Genomic DNA, 13,069 nt, shown 5'->3' with positions numbered 1-13,069 from the left:
GCAAAATGAAACGTGGTTAAAAATCCCAAAAAACTACGAGATCGAGAGAGAGGGAGGGTGGGGCAGGCCCAACAGAGAGAGAGAGAGAGAGAGAGAGAGAGAGAGAGAGAGAAAGAGAGTGAATGTGTGTGAGGGACGTTAGGGCGAGTCCCAACATAGAGAGAGAAGTTGGTGCGGGCATCTGCTTCAATAAATAAATAAATAAATAAATAAATAAATAAATAAATAAATAAATAAATATATATATATATATATATATATATATATATAAGAAGCATCTACAAAATGCTTATAGGTGAAGTTCTACAGTACTTCACCTACATCTCATCACTGTCCAAAGTTCATCACATGATTACAGTTGTCTAGTAGTATTTAAATTTTTATAATTATTGTACTAATTAGATTTATCTCAAATTTGGGATGCATGTACATATGACCAAGTTGCACCAAAATAAAATATTAAAAAAATAAAAGTTATAAAATAAAATGATGAAATTACCCCTAAAGCTTTATAGGGGTATTTTGCATACTTTTTATCATTCAAATTATTTGTTTTATATTTTATTCATGTTCATCTCACTAAGACACACACACCTACAAACTTTCATATCATTATGACTTATAATAAAAATATTAAAATTTAAACACTATCAGATATATGTGATCGTGTGATAAACTTTGAATGGTGATAAAACCGTAGGTGAAGTACTTAGGTTCGCTAGAAGTGCCTCGATCCTTCCTTCAGTGATGAATCAATTGGTGGCCAGCTGGAGGACAACCCAAATCCCTTATTCCCTTCCTACTTGAAACAGCGATAAAACACCTACAGAAGACGGGCATTAGCCATCTTTCCACGGCAGATGGCTAGCCTAAGTATAACCTTTCTGGGACTTTGAGGTGCTTTTCTGTCTTACTTAGAAGTCATTCCTATTCTAATTAAGTTCGGCACTCCGCTGATAACTTGATTTTATAGTGTTCGCCTTTAGATTAGAATTGAAGTTGCGCCTTTAGTATTTCAGTAGGGGGCTCTACGACCGACTAGTTGGATCAGCTTCTCTCACCCTTGCTTGACACACGCTCGTCCCATGCGAACGCTTTAGCTACTAAAGCACAGCATGTAGCTGGCTTTTTGATTCGTGGGTGACAGTTAGTATCTCAACCAACCGTGTTGTTATCTTAGTAAAATGACTTGAGAACCAAGCCAAGTCTTGTCAAAGCCCTCGTTGTTGAGGGCTTTTTGTTGTCCCCTCTCCAACCTTTTGACGCTGCAAAGCCCTCAACAACGAAGGCTTTGACCTTGCTACCACTGACTTTGCTGGTTGCCACCTCTACCATAGTTGCGAGAAGATGTGTAGCCATCAAAGCACTCGCGACTATGGCAGAGGTTGCTCGTTGCTAGAGTGCTTTATCGGTTATCGAAAACGAAGTTCGTTCCCTTTTGAATCTTCACTTCAGTCAGTGATTCAAAGACTTATTTTCCTTTTCCTGATCTTGATTCACGTACAAATTTTGGAATTGTGATACCTGTTGAAGCGGAGATATCCATATTCTCATGGGTATCACAGAATTACTCAAGTACCAGATCAATAGTTCCAACAAAATTGTATAGCTTCTTCTATTTCTCGATAAAAAGAATTATGACCAACAGTGGTTCGAATGTATATACAAACGATTTCTTTTTTTACGCTTTTTACTATTTGATAGTGCTCGTGAATCTTTGGGTATATACCATGAGATTCATATTGAACTTCAATGGCTATTTATTGAGGCAATCACACATTGATCTAGTCGCCACCGGAGCCACAAAGGACTGTATAAGTCGATTCGTTTCTAATGATAAGCTCCAAGCACATCGTAGGAACTACAAAAAGAAGGTTCTTTCTCTTTTGTATACTTATAATTATTATCGTCAACTATTTCATTTTGATAGTTTATGTGGTTACATGGATTATACCTATTGGTACAAATACCTCGACGAATCCCAATCGTTAGTACATAGAGGCCAATCAACATATCTTGAGTTGGTACAGAAATAGGATCTCCAATAGCCGGAGACAAGAGATTCATATGAGAAAACATAAGTAAACGGGCTTATGCTTGAGCTTCCAAAGACAAAGGTACATGAACAGCCCCCATCGAAGTCTGCATTGAATCCCTCATGAACTAATGGATGTAAACAAATAGCATGTCCCTCCACTAGAATAGGTTGGAACGCCTGTATGCCTATTCTATGCAAAGTATATGCTCTATTCAACAATAAAGGATGTCCTTCCATAACTTAAAGAAGTATTTCCCAAGTTCTTTTTACCTCATTTTACTTTTAGCAATCCCTATGTTGGAAGCAACATGTTATCTGATTAGACCACGAATTACAAATGTCTGAAAGAGCTCGATTGTGCAGTAATCCACATCGATGTAATGAAAGAGAAGGGCCCAACACAATGACAGAACGACCCGAATAATCGACCCGTTTACCAAGTAGAGTCTCGCGAAATCTTCCCTCTTTGCCTTCAATTACATCTGAAAAAGACTTGTAAACTTTATTGTGACCGTCGCTCGTTGGTTGTCCACGGATCCCATTATCAAGAAGTTTATCGTAGGCTTCTTGTACTAATTTTTCCTGACACATCACTGATTCCCCTGGCGTAGATCTACTTGTTGTTAATGGATCAATAAGAGTCTTATTCTGATAGATAACTCTTCTATAGAGTTCATTAATATCTGAACTCATTGGTTTACCCCCATCAATTTGAATGATTGGCCTCAACTCGGGAGGAAGAACTGGTAATAGGCACAAAACCATCCGTTCTGGTTCTACATTTGTTCGAAGAAGATTCTTAGCCAATTCCATGCGTCTAACCAAAAAATCCTTTCTTCTTACGATTTTTTTATCTTCCCATTCATTCTCAGTGGATCTTTCTTCCCCCAATTCCTTCCATTCTACCAATGAACTATCTGTATTAAAAATCCGGATCGGCTAATTGTTCTCTGATAGCACCTGCTCCAGTAGATCTTTCTCGATTTCTAAATAGATTAAAGCATTGGGTAGTAAAAAAAAGTGGGATGTTGTATTTTCGGGATTGGATTTCATATTCGAATGAACCTCGTAATCTTAAGAAAGTGGGTTTTTTAGCTATGGGCCTAGCAAAAGAAAAATTGGGATAAGTTCCTATAGCCCTCAAAATCGGACGTGAAGGTTTCCTCTCATCCGGCTCAAGTAGTTGTACAAAATAAAGGGGTTCTCACTCCAAAATTTTATTCTAGAGAAATCCCAAAACTACTCCTTACTCAAGTTCTCGATGAGGGCCAATCAATATTTCATTGATAAAGCTAGACTTCTCCTCAATGACTCATTACATTATGACAAAGTGGAATTACTGAGTAGTCTCCTTCCCTTCGAATGATGAATTCTCTTAAATTCAAAGAATACTAGGGGTATTAGGGATTTACTTGTCTATATATCATTCCATTCGATCTTTTAGGTCCCTACTTCGCCTCGACGGTTCTGCCATGGTGTCCCTTGAAGTGAAGCATATATGCGATAGACTCATGTAACCATGTAATATCTGCTTCTTTGAACATAATCTCATTCTAAACTAAAAGAAATACAATGGCTGGCCACGAAAGACGCTTTTTTTACAAGGTACAACTAGAATTCCCTATTGATTGATCCGCTACAGAATCGACCATGGATCAATTCCCTTTTCATTTGGAAGTCTTGAATAGACCCAGAATTCTAAGCTTCATTTTACTGCTCTTAAGACACATGTCAGAGCTGGAGGCACCCTAATTGGATTGAACGGGATGACAGTTTTTCATTCTGAACCTGTAGAATTGTAATTTCGATCAAATCACACATCGCAGTATACCAGCCCTTCTAATTATTTAAGAGTTCAATCTGAAAGATTCGCAATATAACTGGGAAGACGTTTCAAATACCACACATGAGTCACTGGACATGCCAGTTTGATGTATCCCATTTGATATCTTCGTATCCGAGAATCAACAGATTCAACTCTGCATTGTTCACAAAATTTCGTGTCTTCTTTTCATCCCCGATGACTCCATAATTTCCACAAGCACAAATTCCACTTTTTATAGGCCCAAAGATTCTTTCACAAAACAATCCATCTTTTTCTGGTTTATTGCTTTTGTAATGAAAAGTATAGGGTTTTGTCACTTCTCCAACCATCTCTCCATTAGGTAGGATTTTGTTGGCCCAAGCAGTTCTTTGTTGAGGAGAAACTAATCCAATTCAAAGTTGTTGATGTTTATATCGGTCGATCATAGAAGAAAAATTCTGATTCATTCCGACCTTCCTATTAATCTGGAAGTTCTTCTCAGATACAAGGAAATGTTTCAGTTCCAAAGCCAAAGATCGTAGTTCTCGAACGAGCAATCGAAAAGATTCTGGAGCACCCTCAGGCTTAGGTATTGTTCCTCCAACGATCATGGTACCAAGTTGTTCCTTAAGAGCTCTAATAGGGTCGGATTTATAAGTAAGCATCTCTTGTAAAATATGAGCAACACCAAATCCCTCTAGAGCCCAGACTTCCATTTCTCCTACTCGTTGTGCCCCTTGCTTGGCCCTTCCTCTAAGGGGTTGTTGTGTAACAAGTGCATAATGTCCACTGGAACGTCCATGGATTTTCTCATCTACTTGATGAATTAATTTCAGCATATAGGACTGTCCTATTATAACAGGTTGTTCAAAAGGATCTCCTGTTCTTCCATCAAATATTCTACTTTTTCCAGGATACTTGGGTTCAAATACCCATGGATTTGCTTTTTGCTTACTGGCTTCATATAATTCAGGAAACACTAGTTTTCTCAAAGCCACTTGCTCATATCTCTCATCAAAAGGTGTTATTCTATAATGTCTGTCCAGCAGATCTCCCGTTAACCCCAGTGAGCATTCAAACATTTGTCCCACATTCATTCGTGAAGGTACTCTTAATGGGTTGAAGACCATATCAACTGGTGTTCCAACTTGCAAATAAGGCATATCTTATCTAGGCAAAATTTGGTAAATGATACCCAAAATTGCCATGTCTTCCGGCGACTTTATCACCGATTTTGATCTCACGTTTCTGTGAAATATATACACGAATTTTTTCTGAATTATAACTAGAAGCCCCTTTTTTCTAGATCCATCTCACATCAAGAACTCGACCTCTTCCACCTATAGGTAGTTTTAGACAAGTTTCCTTTGCAGTGGATACTTGAATTCCAAGTATGACTCGTAATAATCTATCTTTCAGGGCATACGATGATTCTTTCGCTGTCTGAGGCATCAATTTACCTACTAAAACATTACCTCTTTCCACCCAAGTTTCGAGCATCACAATTCCATTTCTGTCTAAATTACGAAGCAAATGAGCTTCTGAATGAGGTATTTCATTAATGATCTTTTCAGAGCCATGGCTTGTCACATGAGTCTGAATCTCATATTTTCGGATGTGAAACGCCATATACCAGACGTTTGCTAATGCTAATTAGTACTGCATCTTAAAAAATGTAGCCTTCCCATGGCTTATGAGCTACTAATACGTTTTTTCCAAAACCGAATTCCCCACCAACTGTAGCCGCACCATCTGCCAAGACTTGTCCCTTTTTAACATATTTATCCTGATGAACCTGAGGTTTTTGATGCATACAAGTCTTTTTGTTGGAACGCTGATACATAAGCAATGGAATGCTTATAGTGTCTCCATTCCTTGATAAAAGGATCTTTTCAGTCTCGGTATAAATGACCTTTCCCTCTTGTTGGGCTATAGCTGAACCCCCAATCTAAAGCCGCTTGGCATTCCAACCCAGTTCCAACAATGCATTTCTCGGACCGAGAAAGCGGAACTGCTTGACGCTGCATATTCGAACTCATTAAAGCTCGATTCGCATCATTATGTTTGATAAAAGGAATGAGGGGAGCTCCAATAGAAAAATATTGGAGGGCTTCGAAGATCAAGATGTTCCCATGCAATAGTCACAAATTCTTGACGGTATTGGGATGGAACGACCTGTTCGTCTTGAATATCCATATTCAAGGCCAAAGAATTTCCTATTGCTACCGTTATCATATAGTATTCATCTCTCCTTGGTGATAAATAAACCATATGTTCCTCTTTTGATCTATCAGATATTTCATCAAATGGACTTCGTATAGATCCCCAATCACCGATCCTTGCATGAATAGCCAAGGATCCAATAAGTCCAACATTGATTCCTTCGGACGTGTCAATTGGGCAAATACGTCCATAATGACTAGGATGTATATATCGTATGCGAAAACTAACAGTTCGCCCTGTTAATCCTCCGGGACCCACATAACTCGATTTTCGCCCATGAACTATTTGTGCCAATGGATTAGTTCAATCCAAAACTTGAGATAAAGGGTGTAGACCGAAAAACAATTCATAAGTGGTTGTTAATGGACTTGAAGTTACCAAATTTTGAGGAGTCGGTAAAAATTTATGCATGATTGCTCCCCTCGAACCACATTTTCCAAACGAACCAGAGCCAATCCGAATTGATCCTGTAACAGATCTGCTACAGAACGAATACAATTCTTTTTCAAGTGATTCATATCGTCAAGTGTACCCATTCCAAATTTCATTCCGATCAAATGATCTGTAGCAGCCAATACATCTCGTGGTAACAAAAATGTATTGTTCTAAGGTATATCAATATTCAATCTCTAGTTCATATTTTGTCGACCAATCCTTCCTAATTCACATCTTTGTTGAAAAATCTCTTTTGTAATTCCTTACAGAGGGACTCAGAAAATACCGGATCCTCGCCTACACAAGAAAATTGTTGATAAAACTCCAAAATAGCATTTTCCTTCGACCCAATTTTCTTTTTCTCTTTCTCATTCAGGAAATACAAGAAAATTTCGGGGTAGCAAACATTTTATAGAATTTCTCTTAGATTCGAACCCAGATATAACTAGAATAGAAATTTTTTTGTTTCTTGCTCACACGGGCCCATATCCTTGCTTTTCTATCAATCTCTAATTATGATCTTTCTCCCTGATCTGATATTATGGTGCCGGTATAAACAGAAATCCCGTTATGGTCCAATTATGAATAAATACCGGGGTTTTGCAATCAAAGATTGATCACAATTCTGTATATTCCATTTACTATAAAGGTTCCCAGAGAATTCATTAGAGGAATGTTTCCAATAAATACGGTAAGCCAGCGCAGGTTCCTTGCTTCCAAGCGCTTGCTTGCGCAAAGGACCCGATCGGACCCCTTCTTAATGACTCAGAGCGCTATGGCTTTTGATGCTCCACTACTAGCTAAAAGGAGTGTCGAAAGAACTATGAACAAAGTTCATTTCGTTCTTCAATCATTCATTCGATAGGCGTGATTCCCCGGAGGCAGGACACATGCTGTTCACTCGGCCTATTGAAATAGAAGGATTTTTCATGCCCTGCTCTGCTCTCACGTTCATATACAAGACCCATGGGGAAGAGGACCGAACGGAACCTTAGTGGCTGGGAAACAGAGATCCCGCGGAGAATCAAAATGGGCAGATTCATAATAAGCAAAAACTGGGGACAGAGTCAACCTAACCGCTTATCTATTCGTAAGCCGCGCACTTCAAGCCATGCCTTGCTATAACCAACCTCACTGATCCCACTCAATCTTTTACACCGATGTATCGTACTCTCTCTACCAGGTCATCATAATTGAATACTGCTCAATCTTTCCGAAGTAAGAGATTCCACTCGCTGCTCGCTGAAGCTCGCTTTCTCTCAGTCATTAGTGGCTTATGTAGTGGTCGCCATTCCTACGTGCTCATCCTTGCCTTGCCCCCCCTACTTAAGATTCAAAAAGTAACCAACGAGCAAAGCCAGTGGTAGCCACGTCTTGTCAAAGCCCTCAACAACAAGGGCTTTGACAAGACTTGGCTAGAGTGCTTTAAGGTTTATGGATGTACAAAGGTTGACTTTGTCAGAAAATCAAGTAGGTTTCGAGGGTTCATTGATTAGTAAAACTTCGATGCTGGTAAGGTCGGGACCGTGGTCGTCCGTCTCCGGTTTGCCGGCCGATAAGATCTCTGAGATTGACCAACCAGCTGGGTTGGTTTGGCTATTCCTTTCTATTGAAAAGGAGTCTCAGCTGTCTGGCGAGTAACCTTCTTTTAAGCTCCGAGTCACCTTCTTCTAAGCTGCGCTGGACGACATGGCATTCTCGTTCAATCAAATAGAATATAGGTCGGCCGTACTTGTGATGGTTCCCCAGGATCAAATATTCTCACCTAAGTCTACATTGCCACGGTTCTATGGAAGCGGGCGGGCTTTTCGGCCCGGTTTTTTGTGTTGTAGGGGACCTTTCTAACGCATATTCTGTCGTACCGACATGGCCCCACTAATTTGTTTTTTTTTTTTCAGAGCATCAAGCAGCGCAACCCGGTTCTACGTCCGAAGTGCTCGTCCAAGGAGGGACAAAGCTTTACCCAACTCCCCTTTTTGATAATAAGGCAGAAAGCCCCGACCCGACATTCATTAGTTTCGAATGAAGAATGAAGAGTGCCCTGCCCCTCTTTTTTCTTCCCTAAGATCCAAGATTTTGAAGTTGGTAAAGACCCGCCCTTTGTTTCATTCAGAATTAGTCCCCCGGACCCCGGGGACATTGGCTTCCGCCAACAGTGAACAATTAAGGATCGCATCCCGCACATATTCTACATTATAGCTAGCAACTGATTCAGCTTCTGCTTTTGGGAGATCAGACGGAGCTCGATTAGTTTCTGCTAGACGAGGAATGAGGAACATGACCAATACGGGGAATAAGGGAATATTGGACCATATCCGCTTTTGCATCATGACAATCTCACTCGAATTACAGGAACCTACACGTATTAGTACAGTATACCGGGGTCCCCGATCAGGACCACACGTGCAAGTTTCCCTGCATGTGGCTCGTCCGTGCTTGCTTTTCGAGGTGCTGCCAATGACTTAGCATGGGAGAAGGAGGTGGAACTAAAGACAAAAGTGTTCAGAGCATTGTCCGGGCAGCGCTTACCAAGCAAAGCTTTCTTGAAGAGGCTGGGCTGGTTCCTTTTCTAGCCCGGCCCGCCCTTATTTAGATGTTGAGGCAAGGCAAGCCCAAGGAAAGTATAGTTAGCTCCATCTCGGCCGACATCCAGCTCTCGAGGGGGGGGGGGGGGGGGGGGGGGGGTTCTGGAGCTAACTACTCATGTGCAGTGTTGCCCCAACCCAAGGGCATTTGGTTGGTGAGAAGCTATGGTCCGGTGGTTGACAAGCCACTTCAAGGGGGGGCTGGACTAGAGTGCTTTCATCAAATGATGCATGTGGGCTGCCCGGTGGCCCGATTCGGCCTGGTCGGTAAGAGATTCTAATAAAGACTACTGCTATCCGAGAATATATATCTATCTTAGCTAGCGGGGGCGGGCTTTCCTCTGGTAGTTCCACTGCGGCCTCTGACCCCATCTTATCTTGAAAAGGCAAGACTTGTAGCCAGCCATGTTAGCTCCACATGAGACCCTTTTCCTATTGACTAAAAAGGCACTCATCAGTCAACTCGATCCCCTTCCTATTCAGCTTTGCCGCCTATTAAGAGAATAGGTCCCTCCCGTTCAAGCGGCCCGACTTTCCCAAATGCCCACCACGCATGACCCCATAAATAGGAACGATTTATGCGTTGTGCCCCTCTCTAGATAAGAAGCAGAATAAGCGTGCCATCACCTACAGCCCTTTCCTCTGCCGGGCACTTCCACGAAATTCAAACAGGCAGCATCGTCGTATGCTCGACATTTGTTGCCCTGGTGTATATCCCGGAGTACTCCTATGGCTGATCTGTCACCCATACATTCTTGGCCCCGTCCCGTGCCCCCCTTACGGCTAACGGCTTAGTCAGTTATTCTCACAGTTCAGATAGGAGGACCACCACTTCTCTGAAAGCATGGTTCTTGCCTCCCTCCTTGGAGCTCGTCCATTCGTTGGGTGATCCCTTGCTCTCACGTTCGAGTGTTTGCTCGTCGTTTAGGCCGGTGAGTGGCATTTCTGCTCATTGCAGCCACCTCCGGGCTTCTTCGCACCTGGATAGTACCAGGACCCTTGTGCCCCGAACTGTCAGCCCGAAGCCCACCCTACGACCCACAACTCCAAATGAGCCTTACGACGAGATGCAGACATTCCCCATGCTGCGGTTCCCTTCGATCCGTTCCTGTCGGGTTAGGGGAACATCTGAGCGATTGCCTTCGCGGATCCAAACGCGCTCTCACAAGGCGCAGAATAAGAATATGACCAATAGAGACTTCATAAGGGACCATTTGAGCTGCAGATCGTAATGCTCCTAGAGAGGCATATTTCGAATATAGAGCAGTTCCTGTTCCCAACAATCAACGAGAAGATCATAGCCCCACCCGATCCTCTATGAATCGTACGAGCACGTCCTCCGCCACCCCCCCCCCCCCCCCCCCACCGCGCTTACGGCTCGATACCCCAACCCAACTTGCTCTTGCCCCCGATCCTCCCTTTCTATTCCTCGGTAAGCTGGCTTCTACAGCCCTCCTTCGTCTATTTGGGACCCCAGATCTGGAGTAGAGTGAAAGGATGTATGATTGGGCGAGTGACCGATTGACGAGGTTTCTTCCTCCCGTTCGGATGCGGGCCCCCTTTCTACGACAGGTGGTTCGAGCGAGGTACTCAAAGACTAATCATTGAGATCAATACGGCCTCTTAACCACGTTTGTGGCTTGATACTTATAGGGGTTCCCCCCATCCGCACGCAAATCTTTGAGTAGCTTTCTCAAAAACCTACGTTTTTTTGGTTTCTTCCAGGATAGTTCTCCGATGATTGCAGAGACCACATCAGGAGTGGATGGGAAATCTTCCCTGTTCAACCACTGATTCCGTACTTGCTCCTCTATTAAGTGATTTACCTCGTGATAAATCGAGTCCTTGATCTCTCGTATTTCCTGTGCATCTTTTTCTGCTAAGATCAACCGGATCCTTCCCGGATCCCTTTCATTAATAGGGTCAACTGGCTGCGGCTCATGGCCGCCCATCCATGGATTCTAGAGATTGGGATTTTGCCCCCCCGCTTGATCGGGATCCTGATGAGCCTCACCCACTAATGGTTGAGCCTCTACCCTTGGTGGGTGATTGAGATCCAGATCTAACCTAGGGTGTGCTTCCATAGCATGGGCAATCTCTGCGGGCATTACGTAAAAAAAAAATGCAAGAAGAGGATAGAAAAGGCAATTGCATAATAATGCAAAAAAGGGCTGCTTCTTTTTTCTACTATAAATATAATACCCTCTATAATAGCCCGTATTTTTTCTACTATAATATTTTGAAAAAACAAGAGAATGTTCTGTCTAAATAGAAAGAATATCATTTATATTATAAAGATAGACTTTTTCAGCAACTGAACGGGAAGATCTTTGATCTATTAAGGTTATAGGTCTGCCAGATAAGCGCTTAGGTTGGACCTCCCAACACAACAACCCGCATTTATCTGCCACAGAATAGATTGAGGAACTAAAGACATTTTCAATACCGACAGCAGCTCCCGCTGAAGCAATTGTAGCAGCTCCGGCACCTATTGATTTAGCACCTTCTAACATAAAGAGTTCGAGTAGAGAACGTCACGCTTTTCCTTCTCTCATATATACATAAATTACAGATTGATTTGATTCAGTGGATACGCGGCGGGCTCAACACGCACGATCGACAGAATATCGAAACATGGAAAGACGAGAGCTTTTAAGGAGCAAGAATCGAGCTCTGAATCTATTATAAAAGCTCCGCCGCGGCAAGTCTATCAGTAGCGAGCGAGATGCTCAGGTGCAAGTCCGAAAAGCAAGGAGAATCTAACAAGTCTCCTTTTATTGAATACAGGTCAAGCTCACATCACAATAGTTGTGCAAGTAGAGCGTGTCAGTATCAAAACCTAAGGAGCGCGACGCGATGTAGAGTAGGTGTATCAGAGCTAGTCGTTCCGTGCAAAAGCAATACACGACTATACCTTGTGATCAAAGAGAAGGCGAAGCGATATGCGCAGAGGAGCGAGTCACGAAGTGTAAGTCGAACTCCAAGGAACGAGAAAGGCTCCTTCGGTTATGACTCGAAAAAGGGAGTCTACTCTCTGACAGGTTCAAGTCAATCGGGCAAGTAGAGCGTCCAAGTCGAAGAGTGAGATGCAATATGAGCAATGAGACCAGAGCAAGATGCGCAGCAGGTGTATCAGAAGCGAGATTCAAAGCGTGCAAGGTGTTAACCAAACAATGTAACGGCGTTCAAGGTTTTAAGCAAATCATGAATCTAACTGAAAAGGACGAGATAGACCCCAACTAGGAAGTAGGCTCGATAAAGGGAGACTTATTCATGCCAAGAGCCGAGCAAGGAGAGTCGAGCATGCGAGTCGAGCGAAAGCAAGATACGACGCATAGGGGCAGGTGAGTCAAAGAACGGAAGTCACACTCCAAAGAACGAGGTATTAGCCTTGCGGATCTTAGGGAGATACACTCCACAAGGAAAGAGAAAGAGGTCAAGAGCGAGCTTGTTTTTTTTAAGTTAGAAGGGAAGATATATGCGCATGATAGGGAAGAGATAGCTATCCGGGCATCCATCCAAGATATGAGAATCGACACATTGAAATCACTGGTTGGGGCAAAGACCCTCACCTCAATAGAAGCAGTAAGGCGAAAGCAAAGACGCACAGCATCAGGTTTTTCCTCAACCTTTCTATATGAGGTGATATTGATATCAAAAAGTGGAGATATTCGGCTCAAGACAAGAACTGCGCCTATCTATATTATATAGTGAACCACTAGGCCAGACTATCCTGACACCCATACCCGAGGATTCGGATTGACACTATAGACCATCCATCCTTAGTAGTAGTTGAACGGCGTAGCGTTTCCATGCTTGCGAGTTGGCTTGACTTAATTTGGGCATTGGCAAAGGGCAAGGTCTCTCCTGGAGATTGGAGCTTGAGCTCATATCGATATCTCAACTTGCTCATATATAAGGGCGGAGTCGACAGTCATAGGGAACGGGATGACTACGGCAAGCAAGAGTGGTAGCTTAGGAACT

The 13,069-nt window shown here is 42.6% G+C and overlaps 1 pseudogene across 1 annotated transcript; it reads right to left on the bottom strand.

Annotated features, from left to right (window-relative positions):
* Nucleotides 1-1,884: 1,884 nt before the first annotated feature.
* LOC148779412 (DNA-directed RNA polymerase subunit beta pseudogene) lies at nt 1,885-11,037 on the bottom strand (annotated as a pseudogene). Its single transcript, XR_016046185.1, has 3 exons — nt 10,791-11,037; nt 10,161-10,355; nt 1,885-7,264 (listed from the first exon to the last, which is right to left on the bottom strand). The product of XR_016046185.1 is annotated as a DNA-directed RNA polymerase subunit beta pseudogene (transcript).
* Between the last annotated feature and the right edge of the window lie 2,032 nt (nt 11,038-13,069).

The sequence above is a fragment of the Amborella trichopoda genome, chromosome 12, assembly GCF_054954075.1.
Source record: "Amborella trichopoda isolate Santa Cruz 75 chromosome 12, AtrichopodaSantaCruz75HAP2 v2.0, whole genome shotgun sequence".
In the NCBI taxonomy this organism is placed as follows: Eukaryota; Viridiplantae; Streptophyta; class Magnoliopsida; order Amborellales; family Amborellaceae; genus Amborella; species Amborella trichopoda.
This window is presented reverse-complemented; position numbering and strand designations above follow the sequence as displayed.